Below are 18,089 nucleotides of genomic sequence, written 5' to 3'. Positions count from 1 at the left end.
GATATGGCTGTATGCTCAGTGTTACAAACTATTGAGTTATATTTTATTAGTACATCACATTCCTGATTTTTACTCTTACTTTTTCTGATATAGTTGAAGAAAGCATTATTGTTATTCACCTTCACTTTTGTAACCAGTTTCGTTTCATAGTTTATTTTTTACGTGTATAAATCTGTTTAGGGTTCATTGCATTACACTTAATCTAGTTTTAGTATTTTGGAGAATTCATAACTCTATTTAGTGGTCATTGCATTTATATTTCATTTGGTTTTAGTATTTGGATGAGTTTTTCATTGACTATACAGCTTATTGCTGTTCTATTGAAACATTTATTAGTACTGCAACTCCATCCAGATGGGGTTACTTTACAAAATTCCAAGGATATTTGTTTCCAAACAATATTAACTTAAGTGTGCATGCTTTCTTAAATCTCATTTCATATTTTATTAATGCTAAATAATATAGTCTACTCATAATTGCCTAGTGGGTTATTAATTTCATCATAATTGCCATTTTAAATCCCCAGATTTAGACTTGTTTTACGCCAAGTTGAAGTACAGCAGAGTTATGGACCGTCTCTGTAGTAAAAACTTTATCCTGGAAAGATAAGGAAGTTTTCCTTTTACATTATTACTTAGTTTATTATTGTCTAAAGTTATTTTAGTTAAATGTATTAATATTTGTTCATAAATTATTCAAACAGTGCTCTGACCAGTCAGTGTTTGTTATGAGAAGACTTCATGACAATAATGTTTTGTCAGCTAGATTTCCATATTTTGTGGTTGATTTAACAAATCTGAAGCCTCATTTGATGCCATCAAGGACTATGTTACCAAAAAACGAAGGCTCTTAAACCCTGTCCCCAAACCAGTATATCTGAAGATTTTTATAAAGGAATCTAGAGTACCAGATTGTCTAGTAATGAGTGGAAAACATTACACATTTTCCTTGTCCTGCAGTGACAGATGCTGTTTTTCTTTTAGTTTAGTCATAGAAATTGGTATTATTACTGAAAAGCTATTTCTGATGTCAAAGTGGTGAAACATAAATGTCACTCCCAGTATGGCAACCAAGATTTATTTTGGGAACATTTATAGATTGCAGTCAGGTTGCCCAGATCAGCATATATTTGATTGAAAATAATGAAAGCCAAAAACCTCTTTATCTTAGCTGTCTCAACCTGAAAATTTGTCTGGTGAAAAATCTTTGAATTCTTTCCAATTTCTTCATTGGTAGAGAGCTAGAGACGTATGCTATAATACAACATCCTATGCAGGGTCTCAGCACAGACTTGTAAAGGAGCATTGTAACCTTATCTGTACTTCCAAGGAAATGCGATGATATCCAAGTAGTACTTCCTAGGAGTCAAGATAGAATTATGAATCACATAGGGCTACCTAAATGGTTTTTTTTTTGTATCGCCCTATTGGAGGATCTTGTACTTGGAGTCATTGAAATGACACAAAGTGCCCAAGGAACTTTTGGAGGTCAACCTGACCACCAAGGTTAGTCATCATTAAACTCACACTGGTCTTTATCAAAGTTTGCCTACCCAGATATTTGGTTGCTTTGCAAATTTGACAGGAAAATACTAAATAAATATGGCTCAAGAACTGACCTTTGCATGGTACCAATATTTACCACTTTGTTTTCAGAAAACGTATTTCCAACTCTTACCCCATATTTTCTATAAGTCATCAAGTTACCAACTGACCTAACTGTATAACTGTTTATATTGGCATCTGACATTGTAGTATTTCACTATGGGGCACTGAATCAAATGCCTTGGCCAAGTCAAGGTCAATAACTTTGGCACACAGATCCTGATCTAAACAGTCTAGAAGTTCTAGATAAATGATCAGGAGGTTTGTTAAGCAAGTACTGCTTTGAAGGAAATTGTGTTGATTCTTTGTAGTGCCTTCTTAAACCATGAAGGAGTAACGTGATAAAAAATATTTCATAATATTTGTCACTAACAGTTGTTAGGCTTTTAGGATGATAGTTGTCAACTAGGCTGACATTGTTGACTTTTGGTAATGGGACAACAATGCATCTTTTCAAGTTGCTGGAACAAAGCCCATCACAAATGACCATTGGAGCAAGTGTGTAAAATGGGGACAAATGGTTAATTGTTATTTTTAAAGAAGCTTTACTACCCATCAGGTCCTGAGCAGTATATTGCTTAAGTCCCTTTATGGCAACTTGCACTTCATGTGGTAATCTGCAAGTTTTGTCAAAGCTTAGCACTATATTGATTGTCATGTTTGAAGCAATATATGAACTTTATTGAATGGTTTCTCTGAAAATATTGATCAACTTGCAGGGATCTGACACCATAAGTTAAAAGACTGGTGTTTCTTAGCTCCTCCTTCCTGTAATATCATAGATGCTTTAAAGAAGGTTTTCTTGTTCTTATTAGTGTTTTCTGCCAATTCAGCATCATACTGTTATTTTTCATTTCTGACATCCCTTCTGAAATTTATCTTAGATTTGTGATAATTCTGCTTCTCATTTAAACTTGGACATTTTCTACCTATAATAATTTTTTTCTTCTTTTTAAATTGTATTATTAGTGATTTATCTCATCATGGGGACTTTATGCCTTGCAAACATATTGTATTTGTTAGGAACAGAGCCAGATCTAACACTAGACAGCATAGGCAGTCGACTAGGGACCACTAGCTGGGGGCTGCCTCAAAAACTTACATTTTTTCTTTAAGTATGTACTCTGCACCATCTGTAAGCATGTCTTTAGTACAGCGCACACACATTTAAACTGAAATGGTGTGCATGATTTACAAGCATGAATGCTGTTGCCATCCATTCCAGACAAATGCGTCATTCCTGAAATAGGTTAGTGTGTGTGTGTATGTAAAGTGACATATTTAGGAATGGTGAAAGCAAAACAGAAAAACCTTCGGTATACCACCACAGCAAAGATTCCAAAACAATAGTTAGGAATGGTGGGTTGGTTAACTCATTCAGGCTCAAACCCTGTACCTTCAATATAAGACACTAGAGACTGAATCCTGTTCATCAACTGCCAAACTGTTATTAGCAAGACTGTTGAGTTTTAGTGCATTTTCAAAGAATGCTGAGCTTCTGTGCATTTTCAAGGAACGTTGACTTTCAAAACAAGAGAGGTTTACTGTTCGTCATGCTAAGTATGTTTTCAGATGGTGCAACGGTTAGCATTGTTGCCTCACAGTAAGAGGTTCTCTGTTTCGATTCTTGGCTGGGGTGCCTTCTGTGCAGAGTCTGCATATCCTCCCTCCAGTCGCATGGGTTTCCTTCCACACTACAAAGACATGCAGTAGGTGGACTGGGCACTCTAAATTGGCCATAAGTGTGAGTGCATGTGCATATGAGTGGTATGGATGAACTACCGTGACTGGGCTAGCCACCCGGTGGTGTAAACCTTGCTCAAGGTGATTTGTCTCTGTTGAAGTGACACCCCAACCCCATGCACAAAAATGTGAAAAATGGGTTGAGAATGGATGGATGCTAAGTCTGTTTTCAGTGTGTAACTGTTTGTTTAGAAATGGCCATCATCAGTGTTTGGACTATAAATTTTAGAAGCTGAGTTAGTAGCACAGCAGGAAGCATACCTGTGTTTGGTGCAGAAGGCTGTGGGTTCTACTGCCACACCATGTACATAGAGTGCTAATATTGTAGTGCCTACTTTAAGGGGGTTGGGGGTGCTGCACTCCTGAGTGTGTCCTCCTTTGGATGAGATGCCTCATAACTTTGAACCCGTTTCTGGTTTGACAGCCATTCCCTATTGTGATATTATCAGCCTGCCATTTTTTTTAAATGTAACAATGTAACATAAGCAGCTTATTCTTCAAGGGGAGCAGGCATTTAATTTGTACATGAAACATTGAAATGTAAAGTTGTTTGCCAGCAGCAACCTCTTCATTTGTTATAGATCTCATTCACGTGGAATTATTCAGATGGCTTTTACTTCTGCAGATTGTATATATATATATATATATATATATATATATATATATATATATATATATATATATATATATTGACTGATGTTGAATTATAATGATAGACGTTTGAGTGGTCTTTTGTGGTTGAAATGTTCTGTAATGGGTAGTTTTGTCCTTACTGGTTCATATGTTTTCTTTCATTGCTTATTGGAAAATGTTCATACCTAGAAATTTAAAACACACTCTAACAAGTGGTGCTGTATTATACAAAAAATGTAATTTAATACAATCAGGATGGTGCATCGAAGAACACATGCATGTATGCATGGTCCAAAGAATGTATAGTTTGTAAACAGCCCTACTGAATGTACTATGTTCTTCATCTGTAACTATGTTTGTAATATTTTAATTGCTAGGATTCTTCATCTGTAACTGTTTGTAATATTTTAATTTGTGGAGCTTTTCTCCCCGGGCCTCTGCTGAAAATGGACCTGCGCCCAGTCGGACATTCTCGGTCAACAAATGTAAATAAAATAATAATAAATAAGGTAAGCTTAATCCGTCACTGACCGAATGTATTTTCTTTGAAAGTGGGTTTCAATGCCATTTCAAGGAATGTTTTAAAGGCAGAGAAGTTTACTGTTCAATTTAAGTCTGTTACAATTAAAACAATACTTAAACTAATTGTACATTTTCTAACTGTGTGTTTCAAAGCCATACAACAAATTCATCTGACACTCACAGCTATAACTTTAATGTTAATCATTTACATGATTTAATGCTTAAATACAAAAGTTTGTGCATGGATAACAGTTACTTAAAAGAATGTGTGGGGAGAGGGATTGTACGAAAAGGGCTTAGACTATATAAATATCCAAATAATGTTAGAGAGGGGAGTGAGTTCCACCTTGAACTCCTAAAAAATGTCAACAATTGTGGACTAGAAATAGTGAAGGCTATAATAAAAGAGAATGAAAGGAAAACAGGGAAATTACTTACAGAAATTTATCAAGTAAATAATTTGATCATTACAATTTACTTTTTACTGTTGAAGAAGAAAAGGCCAAATATTATAACATGAAGGACAAAATTGAGGACAAGTGCAAATTTATTTATTTAAGGAAATGAAAGAAATTGGACCATGATATTGCTGAATATAGGGACAAAACATGTTACCCCAAGCCCAAATAGAATGTGTTTAGGGACCATTAGACTAACTTTTCTAACGTAGGTGATGGATTCTTTCCGGGTGATAAGGGCATGGGGGGGGGTGACGGTATGCGGAGCAAAGGGGGCATTTTCAGCAATCATGAAGAAGGGTATGACTTAGAAAATGCAGAAGAATTCCCTGACCTTAGGAGATTAGAGAGGATTAGGAGACAGGGGCAAGTAAACTATTATTACAACAACAGAGGGGGATACCCAAATGGGAAGTGACTTTGAGCCCAGATAGGAGTGGGCCTTTGGTTTCACAACCCAACAAGGATAGAAGTGGAATAGTTATTGAAGGGAATAGGTATATTCATCAGAACTTTAGTATATATAACTGTAGTGCTGAAAAGATCACCCCTACTCATCTTAAACTTTTTTGTAAGGGGTTAAAATTGGTGCCTACATCTTCCAGTAATATTTCCCAGACCCTTATCGATTTAAAGATGTTTGTGCATAAGAAAAACTTAGAGTTATTGTTTGATAATGAAACGGTGAAAAATCCCATTATTTCCACCCAGGTTAAGAAACAAAGTACCTACAATCCCCCTCTCCATCCACAATTAAATAATTTTGCAATACAAGTTGAGGAAAAGATTAGATCAAGGCAGAATAAGGGGAGAAAATTCTTTAACTTTACGAAGGAAGAGAACCAGCTATTGGCTTCATTGAAAGAAAATCAATACCTTAGAGTTATGAAGCGGGATAAGGGAGGGGGAGTAGTATTTATAGATAGCATCATCTACTCTGCTGAAATGTTAGACACGTTGAATGACACAGACAGGTATTCTAGAGTTTTGAGGAACAAGATCAATGTAGCGTACAGAAAAATTGATTTTATTTTGAAAGAAACACTAAATGAAGGTAATATTACCTGAGAAATATTCAACTATTTGATTATTGTTAAACCTAGGATACCATCTATCTTTGGGATCCCCAAAGTCCACAAAAACATAGAGGATCCACCTCTCAGACCTATAGTGGCCGCTACAGGCTCTAAAACATATCCATTAGCTAAGTATTTAGATGCAGAATTAAATAAAGTTTGGACTGAGACTGAGGGGATCCTCAAGGACTCCTGGGACTTTTTGAGAAGCATTAATCAGAGTTTATTCAAGGATGAGCTTATCTTCATAACCCTCGATATTCATGATTTGTTCAACGTGGTACCCCATACCACAGGTCTGGAATGGTTTGAGGAAGCCTTAAGGTACAAGGGAAATATACATCATGAGGAGGTTTGTCTATTTATAGAGTTAATGGAATTGGTATTAAGGAATAATTTTCTTCTTCGAGGGGGAGTTCTACCAGCAGACTAGTGGGGTAGCAATGGGAGCAAGTTGTGCTCCCATGTACGCTAATTTAGTACTGTCCACCTGGGAAGAGAAATTTAGAACACGTTCCCATTACTCTAAATTTTGGAATTATTACCGCAGGTATTTGGATGATATATGTATATTTTGGGTAGGACCCAAAGAATACCTGTATGAGTGTATTGATTATATTAACACCACTGAGTTTTTAAAATTCACCTACACTATTTCTCATGAAAAATTAGAGTTTTCTCGATGTATTATTATAAAAAATAGTAGAGGCAAGGAACATCAAATCCAATGTCTATAGGAAAAATACATTTTCTAATTCCTACCTTTTCTACATGAGTGCCCACCCATTTTCTCAGAAGAGGTGAATTGTGAGGGGGCAGGTTATAAGGAGCAGTAGGATGACATCTGACAACGCTGATTATGAAGTCAAAAGTGCAAAATTGAAACAAATGATTATTGGAATAGCCCTTATTGAGGAAATTTTGGGGGGAAAAAAAGAAAGACATAATAAGTTTGCTCTAATATTAGGAAAACACAGAACATATGGAGAGGGGGAGAGGATTAGGATAGAACAAGTTAACACCAATTGGAGTAGTAACTCTATACTTAATTTCAACACTGAATCAACTAGAATCAAGAAGGTGGTTTCCACTAATTGGAATACATTTAGTAATTTTTTTCTGATCTGAGAAGTATTTTTGTGGACCCCCCAAAATTTACCTACAGTAAAGGTAGGAATATTAAGGAACTACTTGAGACCAAAAAGAAAATAAATACTAGAAAGAAAACAGGAACATTTAAATGTGTGAGCTGTTCACAATGTACCTACATCCTCCAAGGGGAATCACTAATTTTAACTAAAAGAGGGATAGATCTTAAAACCAATGTGTATTGTAATTGTGATTTCTTGGGGTGATATACATTGCTTTGTGTGACACCTGTAGGGCTTTCTACATCGGAAAAATCACTAGAAAGTTTAAAAGATGTATATATGAGCGCACAAATTATATCAAAAATAAAGATGAAACTAATGCTCTGTACAGACATACTATTACTTGTCCATCAGCCAGATTTGTTTTTTATGTAATAGAGAAGGTAGAAGTGGACCCATGTGGGGGACATTGGGAGACCACAAATGAGTATCGTGAATTGTTTTGGCAACTCAAATTAGAAGCCAATAAGAATTATGGATTAAATGATTTTATTTCTTTAGTCCCAGTATTGAAACTCAGAGCAGCTAAATTGTAATAATTATTTTGGCCACCAGATAGAGCATTTATTTTATTTTTCTATAGAACTTCATGATGCATATTTATTTAATATATTTACAAAGCTTTTTATACTTTTTAAGTATATTTATTACATAAATTTGTATTGAAGCACATTAATGGGTGTGGACTTTTTTATTGTTTTGTGTGTTTATTTCTAAAGGATTTTATAATTAAATTATTGACTTATAAGTATTGTTTTTAATTGTATTAAAGAATTGATTTAATGAGTGTTCAGGGGAGGGATATATAAGTAAGGTTGGCTTACTTTGTATTGTACTGTCTGAAGAAGTCTTTTGCTAGGACGAAAATGTATTGTCATTTGTAGCGTTAGTGTGTATTAAAGTGAGCTTCCTTCAAGCTTCATTGTGTGGCCATTTCTATTGTTTTTCACAGTTTTTGGACTCTCTGTGCCATTTTCTTTAAATGTGTTTCAGGTTTTGTGTTTTGGCACATTTCTCCTTTTGTGATTAAATGATTTTTTTTTTTTTTTTATGAAGACAGCAGCACTGTCTGTTATCTGGCAGGATCTGCAACAGTGATGTGCATTACATCTCAGAATATGTGGAATAGGAGAGTTTTTTGAGAGATTACAGAGTTCATTATCCTCTGTGAGAAGAATGCTTCAAGACTGTCATTCTTCATTTTTGATACTTAAGACTATTTGTATTCCCAACTATCACATGCACCCTATAGCCTGGTGACATTAAATTTTCATGCCAACATAAATTTGGATTCTTTCTAAAGTGATGCATTTCTTCCAGGTGGTCAAACAGCAAATCCCTCTCTATGGTACCGCATTCTGAGCAAGTCTAACATCAGACAGTCTAGCCTGTGACTTCTTGGTTGATATAGCCAATAATAGTTCTCGGGTTAGATTACCCACTTATCACAGCATAATTTCATAACTGCACCGCCAATGCCTACAGCATTGCTAGGTAGCCTAATATAGTGCACAGGGTCATAATAGGGTCTACCTTCCAATACACCCTGAAAAACTGCCCCCTAGATTATATGAATCCTGGGGTAAGGAAAGCATGTGTATATTATTTTAACATATAGTGAAGTTCTAACTAGGTTACAGCTCTCCTTTTACAGATATTAAAGACTGTAGGGTGTTAGGCCAATCTCTGACTTGGGGAGAGGGCAGCATTTCTCATGATTATATGGATGGTATACATCTCTACTGTTGTGAAATTGTATGCATCTTCTGTTATATAAGGTAGTACTTTGAGAAAGTGACAAGACAATACGTTATGCGATTCAGTAACAGTGAGACTTAGCTTTGACAGAGGAAGAACATGCCTCCAACTAAGGCAGATTACTTTAATCACTGGTAACATATTGTGAAGTAAACTATACCTTAATAAATACTTTAAATACAGTGTTGTAATCTTTGTGGGACACCTTTACCTGTACCACTGACTCTCTGTCATCATTCTTTGTTACATAGAAAGAAACTTGAGTAAAAAGAACTGCCTTACTCTGGAAAACAAGAATGCAGTTACACTACCAGGTCTCATGGCATAAAGGAAAAAAGACCTGACTGCAGCCCAGATGACATGCATTAAACTAGCAGTACAAGTGTTGGGGAGACCAGTCAGAGGAGGATGAGAATGAGCAGTCAACACTGTCTTGTCCATCCTGATGGCAGAGAGGTAGCCTAGGTTTGCTGCAGTAGCAGCACTGAGAGCCTAGCAAACCTGCACATTGCATGTGGAGTGCCGTTTGGTCTGAAAAGTACTCATACTCCTTGTGAAGGCAGCCATAGCAGAATGCACAAGGCTGCTGAAGGGTGGTGAGTTTAAGACGTGCTCTTTGATTCACACCCCCAACCCCATTTGGTCCTGTGGCTCCTGGTTCAACAAGGCTGTATTTATGTATTACTTTTCATCATCATCAATCCATCACAAACAATAGTTGCTTACATTCTGTTTTGTATTGTACCTACCGCTGGCTTTAAGCGCCTGAGGTCTAGTGTTCATCAGTTATAGTTACTTGTTTATAAGATCTAAATATCTAACAATTATCCATACCCTTCCAACACCAAGTAATCAAACTTCTTTCCCTCCTCTTTCTCATAGCCTCGTATTCTATCCCAGGATCTTCTGTAAACCAAACTCTGTTATTACTTTTATTCTTCTTGTTTTATCCCACTCGCTCCTATTTCTCATTATATTCTTATGTCATCCTTTTTATTTCACTCTGCTTTCACCAAACAGGTTTCTTTCTATTAGTAATATTTTTTCTTTTCTTTTAATTTCAATACTTGTTTTTAGAACCTGCCGGTGTATTAACAACATAGTAAGTGAATATCAATACACCAAAATAATTTCACTGAAACAACTTACAATGATGGTAGAGTGTTCTCTTTTCTGCACTATTGTGCATCCCCTGAGTAGGTATATATAAGTTTTGCTGTTTCATAGTCCTCCTTTTACATATGCTGTATTTTCTACTTGTATAGAATAATTTTATTTATTCTATTTTACTTTTGTTAACCGGGTAGAGTCCAACTGGGCAAGTAGACCATTTTCAGCGGAGACCCAGGGAGATATACTCCATAACAATAGTACAAAAAGATTACAATTTTTTTAAAAAGATTTACAAACAATATACAAAACGTTTGACAGTTTCCAACAATCACGATTTACAAAAAAGTGAATGTAAAACAGAAAAAAATTGCATTTCTTAAACTTTATTACAGACAGTAATATGAAACTCATTAAATATATAACTAAAAACCATTGTGGTATTTTCATTTGGTAGAAGTAAGACAAGGAGATAGAATAGAAAACATTTGATTGAAGGCATGAGAAACTAGCCAGGAGTATTACAGCAGCATAGCCATTGTTGTGTAAGGTATTCCTTTAGGGTTTTTTTGAAGCTATGACAATCTGTGTTTTTTAAGATATTCTGGGGTAATAGGTTCCACTGTTTGGCTGTTTTGAAGGAGAAGAGCGAGTCACCGAAGTAATCATGGGACTTTGGAACCTTAAGTACAAGTTTATCAGATGATCTAAGGGTCCTGGTGTTGGTATTTAGTTGCACTAGGTTAGAGAGTGCATGGCAGTTTTCAGGTTTATGGATAATGGAGTGGGCAGTGGTGAGCTGATTGAGAGATAACAGATTGGGAAATTCAAGCCAGTGCAGTTTTTGCAGAGCAAGGCAAAGATGGGTCCTGTTGGGTATATTAGCAGCAAATTTTGCTATTTTGTTATAGCAGAAATCAAGTAGATATAAATCAGACTTGTGCAGGTTAGTGAAAAGTTGAGAACAGCAGAGAAGAGTAGATAGGAGGTGTTATCTGGGTGTGGCTAGTATGGCATTTTGAGTAAGGTAAGGTTTGGCCCTATATAAAGCACAAAGTTTGATGTGAACTTTCTTTATTGTGAGTGATGTGTGTTTATTGAATGTTAGGTTGTTGTCTGCCGTTACACCAAGTAGTTTTGTTTGGTTAACTGGTTCTATTATAGTGCCATTAGTGGAGTAGATGGAGACAGGAGGTGGTTTTGCTTTTGATTTCCTGTTGGAGAAGATCATTAATTTTGTTTTGCTTGGGTTTAGGATGAGTTGAAGTTCATTTAGGTAATTTTCAATATCTAGAAATTACTTTTGCAGTTTATCTTGGAGTTCTTGGGGTGTGGGAGCAGAGCAAATAAGAGTAGCGTCATCAGCATATTGAATAATAGAAGCAGATTTAGTGGCAATGTTTATACTATTTGCGAATATAATAAAAAGGAGAGGGCCAAGGATGAAACCCTGAGGAACCCCAACAAAGACTGGGAGGAGTGTGGAGAGTTTATTATCCCATTTAATTGCCTGTTGTCGATTAGTAAGGTAGCTAAAGAACCAGTTGAGAGCTGTAGAGTTGAGGTTGAAGGAGGCTAGAGTGTTGAGTAGTAGTTGGCGGGATGCCATATTAAAATCTTTGGACATATCAAGGAATGTAGTAGAGACTAGTTGTCCATTGTTTTTGAGGAGGCTGATGAAGTTAGTGAAACTTATGAGGGGTGTGGAGGTACTGTGTTTTGGATGGAAGCCATGCTGTGAACTATATAAGAGGTTATTTGTAGTGAGGTGGTCTAGGAGTTGCTTATGGATATATTTCTCTAAGATTTTGGCTAGAGGTGAGAGAATGGCAATGGGTTGATAATGTAGAGAGATCTTTAGATGGGCCTCCCTTGTGGAGGGGGATGATATGGGATATTTTCCATAGTATGGGGACATATTGCTCTGCGATGGAATGATTGATTATGATAGATACAGAATAGGCGATGGAGCTTGCAGCAGTTTTTAAGAAGTCATTAGGGAGTTGGTCAGCTGCTAGAAAGGTAGGTTTTAGTTTTGATAGGAGTTTTTTGATACAAGAGGTTTGTATGGATTTAAGAGTAGTAGTTGCGTTTAGAGTTAGTAGAGGAAGGCAGTGTAAGAGTTTGGTTAGATTTGTTGTTGATTAAAAGTGAGGTGAATAGGTATGATGAAATGAGAGTTAAATTGGGATGCTATATGTTCAGTGCTATTTGTTATAGATGGTGCAGGGGTAAAGATTTTGCCAGGGTTGAGGAGGTAGTTAAGATTTTGACAAAATTTTTGTGGATTATTTGTGTTTTTGCTGACAAGCTAGAAAATAAGATTTTTTGTCAAATAATATTTGCTTCTTAGTTCAGTTTCTTAGTTGTTTGTAAGAGGTGAGGTTTTCTAAGGTTTTGGAGAGTTGATACACAGTACATGCTCTATCCCTTTGTTTAATGAGAGATTTAGCATCTTTGATTATCCAAGGTAGGGTTTTGGCTTTGGAGCAAATTTTTTTTTGTTGGAGCGAGGTTAAGGATGTTGAGAAAGGTATTAAAATATTGTACAGCTTGGTCTAGGTGGAGTGATTTTAGAGGTGACCAGTTGCAGTTTTGAAGTAAGGAATTTAAGATGGTAGGGGAAAACTTTCTTTTGTGTGCATATGTGTTTGAAAATGACATTACAGGGAGAGTGAATGTATTTCCTTAGAAGAAAGGTAGGGTAGTAATCACTGAGTGAATCGGAGAGCCACCCAGCCTGGTAGGCAAAGTTGGGCTTATTGGTTAGTATCCAGTCTAGAATAGATTCTTTCTTGGTGTGTTTATCGATTCTAGTGTGGAAGTTTATAGTTTGGGTGAAATTGAATAAATTGATAAAATTGGAGGGGTTGTCAGATGAGCAGGATAGTCAGTCCAAGTTGAAATCACCTAGCACTATAGTTTCTTGGTTGAAAGTAGAGGATGCCCAAGATAGAAGACTTTCAATGGTAGGTAGATTATTTCCTGGTGGTAGGTAGGAGGCAATAATTCTGATGGTTTTATGTGGATTTGCTTCAAATTGGGTAGTTACAATTTCTGCTTCTGATAGATCTGGGGGAGTATAATTTTTCAATTTTGAGGAAATTTTTATAAATGATGGCAATTCATCCACCACGCTTGTTCAGCCTATATTGTGTACTAACATTATAACCACTAGTAAGTATTTCCTCATCTTTAATGTGGGGTTTTAGCCGTGTCTCTAATAATTACTATATCAGGAGTGCAGGTAGTTACTGCTGCATGAAATTCACTAGTGTTGTTGTGATACTTCTGAGGTTAAAATTAATTATTAGTAGGTCTGATTTGGAATTTGTTTAGAGGACGAAGGTGGAGGGCAGTATTAGCAGGCATGGTGTAGGTGTTATTGGGTGGGTTGGCAGTAGCTGTTTGGGTCCTGGGATAGATGTATGTCAGCTTGGAGTTTGATTTCTGTTAGTGAGTGTAGAAGGAGAGAGAGTTTGAACTTGGATATTAGTCAATGAAATAAATCTGGATAGGAAGGAGGGTTGGGAGTATGGACACATTTATAGTGGAATAATGTTATTAAATAATGTTGATCTGTAACATAATATGATCTGTAACATAATAATCTGGCTTTTATTATGATTTTCCTAATTTACCTTTTGTATGCGCTATTCTTTTATGCTTTTATATAATTCTACTGTAGCCTTGTAATATATATGATGTTTTTAACTGTAATGTTTGCAGCTTCTCCCCAGAACTGCACTGATAAGGCACAGTCAGCTCAGCTAAACGGTCCTGGTTAAACTAAAAATAAATTAAATAAAATAAATCAGTCACAGTTACTTTCCATCACACGTTTTTCATGTAGTGTACTTTAATGTGTGTCTCAGGCAAGGATTTTGAATTTCATGCAGCTAGATCTGCACTGTGGTCTCATGGACTTCCCACTGTGTTTATGAAAATAAATAAAGTTTCATTCTAAACTGGTATCCACATTGTGCACTCCTTAAGAAACATATTCACCTTCACTAAAATGCCTGTTTTATGCAGGTGTGACAACTTTATAAATCCAAAGATAGTTTGGTAATGATTATGTACCATTGCACAACTGTGTCATTCCAGTAAATAAATGTTTGTTTATATTGTTTGCGTGCAACCTTTTATGTTATCTGAAATGCTACAGAGACTGTTGGAGTTTGAAAATATTAAGTAGGCCTGCCTGCTGGCTTGGAGGGAAGGGATCTGTCTGTGTTGATTTGAGATGAGGAACCTGCTTAACTTGGCAGGTAAGTCAACTGATTGAGTCAGCCAGTGTGAGAATAAACAAATGTCCTTTAAAAACAGTTGCATTTCTCTGGGTTAGGATCTACACCTACTTAATGAGTGACTAACCTTCGAGCTAGAATAAGTCAAGCACACCAGAATACAGGCTTCTTAGGAGGATGTGAGAAGGTGTGTGCTAGTATGTTATGCTATGCTTATTGCTTGCCATGCCTGAGGAAGTGGTGCAAGGAACAGACACTGCATGCATGATGGATGCAAGCACCAGATGTGCAATGTCACCAAACTTAAATGTACCACCTTATCTGCATCTACGTATGTTAAAATGGGGCCCGGGGTGCACCACTGCTTTTTCTTAGGAAGTGAAGTGCCCAGATCACTATAAGGAAATTAGTGGAAACTAGCACTGTTGTACGGGTGTGGTGCCATCTCACCATCCATCTCAACTGTCAATATTTTTACCTCACATTTTTGGTCTGTTCCTCATAAAATGTGTGGTTTTCTGGCTAATCGCTAAGGACTGACATAACTAAGTAATGCCTTACAATAGAGTTTTTCATATGTTATTCTAGCAACTTTCTAAGTTCATAAGAGTAATATTTAAAATCTGTTGTTATTCACTGTAATCAAGTGATGGTCCTCGTGCAAAATGAAAAAAAAAAAAACATTGGCATTTTGAAATTGTTAACCTTGAAGTTATGGCTCTGAACAATGTTGTATAAAAGATGATTTGTAATGCTATTAGTGAACTGAACCATGTATATTATACTTAAGCACAACCTTGTGTGTCTGTACATGTGGAGACTATTCAGGCTTGACTAGTAGGAGACTGTTTTCAGGGTAAGTACACTGTGTATTACAGAGCTAGCCATTGAGCTAAGTACTGAGCATCCAACAACCACTGTATGCCCCTGAGAAAAGAATGAAATCATCATTCAGATATAGCCAACCTCTTCAAGAGGCTGGATGTGCGGAGGGTATATGGTAGCCTTTGTAAATGAGAAGGTGGAAAGATATATAAACAAGACAGGCTATTACATCATTGTATAGCTGGTTTTCTAGAAAATGCTGTAAAGATAAATTAGGTGAGGGAACATGAATGGACTTCCTTTAGTTCGGTTCTCAGCTGCCTCAGGTTCCTCATGACACTATCTTGATATTTAATTAATATGTCTGTTTAGTAGATGGACAGGTGGCACCCCTGCCTTTTATAGCTAATTCAAGAGAATGAGGTGATACAAGCAGTATAGGGGATCAGCTGAGCAAGGAGTTCAGGCAGCATAATGGTCAGAAGGGGCAGTGGGTTCAGGGGAGGAATCTTCCAGTAATATGTACCTATAACCAAGGAAAACAAAAGAAACTAGAAAAGGATAAGTTTGTTTCTCTGCTGATGCGCCCCTGGAAAATGTCCTATCACACAACTAAATTTTTATTATTTTTCTTCCATCCTTTATAAACTATTCCTTTTATTTTACTTTGATTTATAAGTGTAATTAGTGGAAACGTTTTAGATAATGAACTTAATTTTACAACATGCCAGCCCTCTAACATTGTAGAACATATAAACAGTCACATTGTATTACACACAAATTTGCCTTCTGTTGCTTTCATTTTACATGGGTTCCCGCAACATTTTTTATGTTAGTATTTGCTGTAGTTGCAGGCAGCTACTTGAACTCTCAGGAGACGTCTCACTGCAGTACATGAATTACATCTTGATTAGAGTGCACTAAGGTTACCATAGTGACAGATTGCTTGCCCTTATGCCTACCATCCCATGGTGCTGAGAATAATATATTCTCAAAGGCATGTTTTCTGAATGTCCTGATTGCTCACATTCAGAATTTGCTTTGTCGTAATTACTTTTCTTTCATACAGCTCATGGGTTCCAGTCTTTTTACTCACATTATTTATATCTCCCACATGAAAAGTCCATTTTCTCTCTTTTGTGCTAATATTTTTTTTCAGCAAAAAATGGAAAACAATGAGAATTTTTTGAATTTGTAGGCTGTATGGCTTTTAAAATCTTTGAATTGATGTCTTTGAATTTACAGTACTGTCACACATTAGGATGAGGAAACTCCCGCCAACACTAATGTTTTCAGCAAACACTTTTAAATTTTATTCATGGTTTCATCACTGTGCATTCAGAAATGCCATGATGCAATATATTCTGTAGATTAGATTACCTGGTTTTGTTAGCAGTGGAAGAATTAGCTGTTGTAAGATATCATGGCAAGCAGCTTTGCAGCATCTGTGTATGTCTGTTTATTTAGTGTATTTATCTGTATATTTATTAATTTGTTTAATAACCAGGTAAGTAAGCTGATACATGGCCCTTTCCAGCTGACTGGGATCAGTGATGCAAAGAAGATGACTTGTTGACAGTATACAATAGAAAGAATGTGGTTTGTGAAAAAAGAGAGCATCACTACATAAGGATGTAGCAGACAGACAGCAAGCATTGCATGTTTACATATAATTAAGTAACACATTTTGTACATTTGCAGTGAGAGCACCAGCTTCTGGTCATCAGCCAGGGTTATAAATCAAACTGCAGGCTATTTTAAAAAGCAAGTCATATTCATGCAGTTGAACAAAACCTTCAGAAGCCCTTAACAGTACTTAATTTACCAGTATGCAATAACCGACTGAAACAGATTATCATAAGCAGTTAGATTCAGTTATGACTAAATGTTCTCTACAGCAGTGCCCTTTATGATATGCCTTATCTTTATTTTTTTCTCTTAAACATTTAAGTAGGGAGTGATCATTCCTCATTCTTTGGAATACAATTTTTGGTGTGTAATATTAGGCCGAATAGCTAACTGTTGCATTTCAGCTGTGTTCACTGGCCTACATTATGTGCTCAGACAAGTGGCTATCTTAATGTGTGTCGGGGCAGGGCTGAATAGAACTAGGGGGTATCACAGTATGCATTTATTTGCTCCAGTTCACTGAGCTTGTGTTAGATATTTCTTTGCACATATGCATTAACTGATATAAGTAGCAGAGCTCCTGTTTGCTACACAGAGTCTGTTGTTGCTATGGCTACCCCCTCCCCCATGTGCAGACTTTGTACTTCCTCCTGTTCTCCTGCCCTATTTAATCATTGCAGTTTGATGTGATGAGGCTAATAGATCACCTTGTCCCTCTGCTTCTCGCATATTCCATAACTTCAAACTGTAAAACCACTAGTTGCCAGATTTGGTCATTATCTCACAGTATAGCCTCATTTTTGCCTTCAGCATTATTTCAGATATATTCAGTGACCATCACATTTGTTTCTAAATTGCATTGTGCCATACATTTCTTCTTCCAGCCTTAGCATTGATTGCCTATTACTTATCTATAACAAGTCCATAAATCAAATGGTTCAAGTTTCCACCACAGATGAAACTATACTTGACTTTATTTCAAATGATGTCACTGGCGGCAGTACCACTACTACTGTCATTCCCTTCTTGATCAAATTTTGCCACCAAGTTGTCATCTTCTTCAGAGCTAGTACCTTCTTGGCCAGCAACTCTGCCATATTCTCAGATTAATCTAAAGCCAACCCTATATCCCTATCTGCGGGCCTGAAGAAATTCAAAAGCTCCCCTCCCCAATTGCCCATTACTAAGGTCACTACATATGCCTCTGACTTCTATCCCCAATTCCATCTAAACTATCCCATTGCAAACATGGAGTTCATATCCAAGTACCTACTTACGGCGGGAGGTGAAGAATCTTTTATCAGAAGCAAGAAGTTTTTTTCTGTTATTA

Source organism: Protopterus annectens, chromosome 6.part0 (genome assembly GCF_019279795.1).
Source record: "Protopterus annectens isolate FY-2018-M chromosome 6.part0, PAN1.0, whole genome shotgun sequence".
In the NCBI taxonomy this organism is placed as follows: domain Eukaryota; kingdom Metazoa; phylum Chordata; order Ceratodontiformes; family Protopteridae; genus Protopterus; species Protopterus annectens.
Note: the sequence above shows the minus strand (reverse complement) of the source record.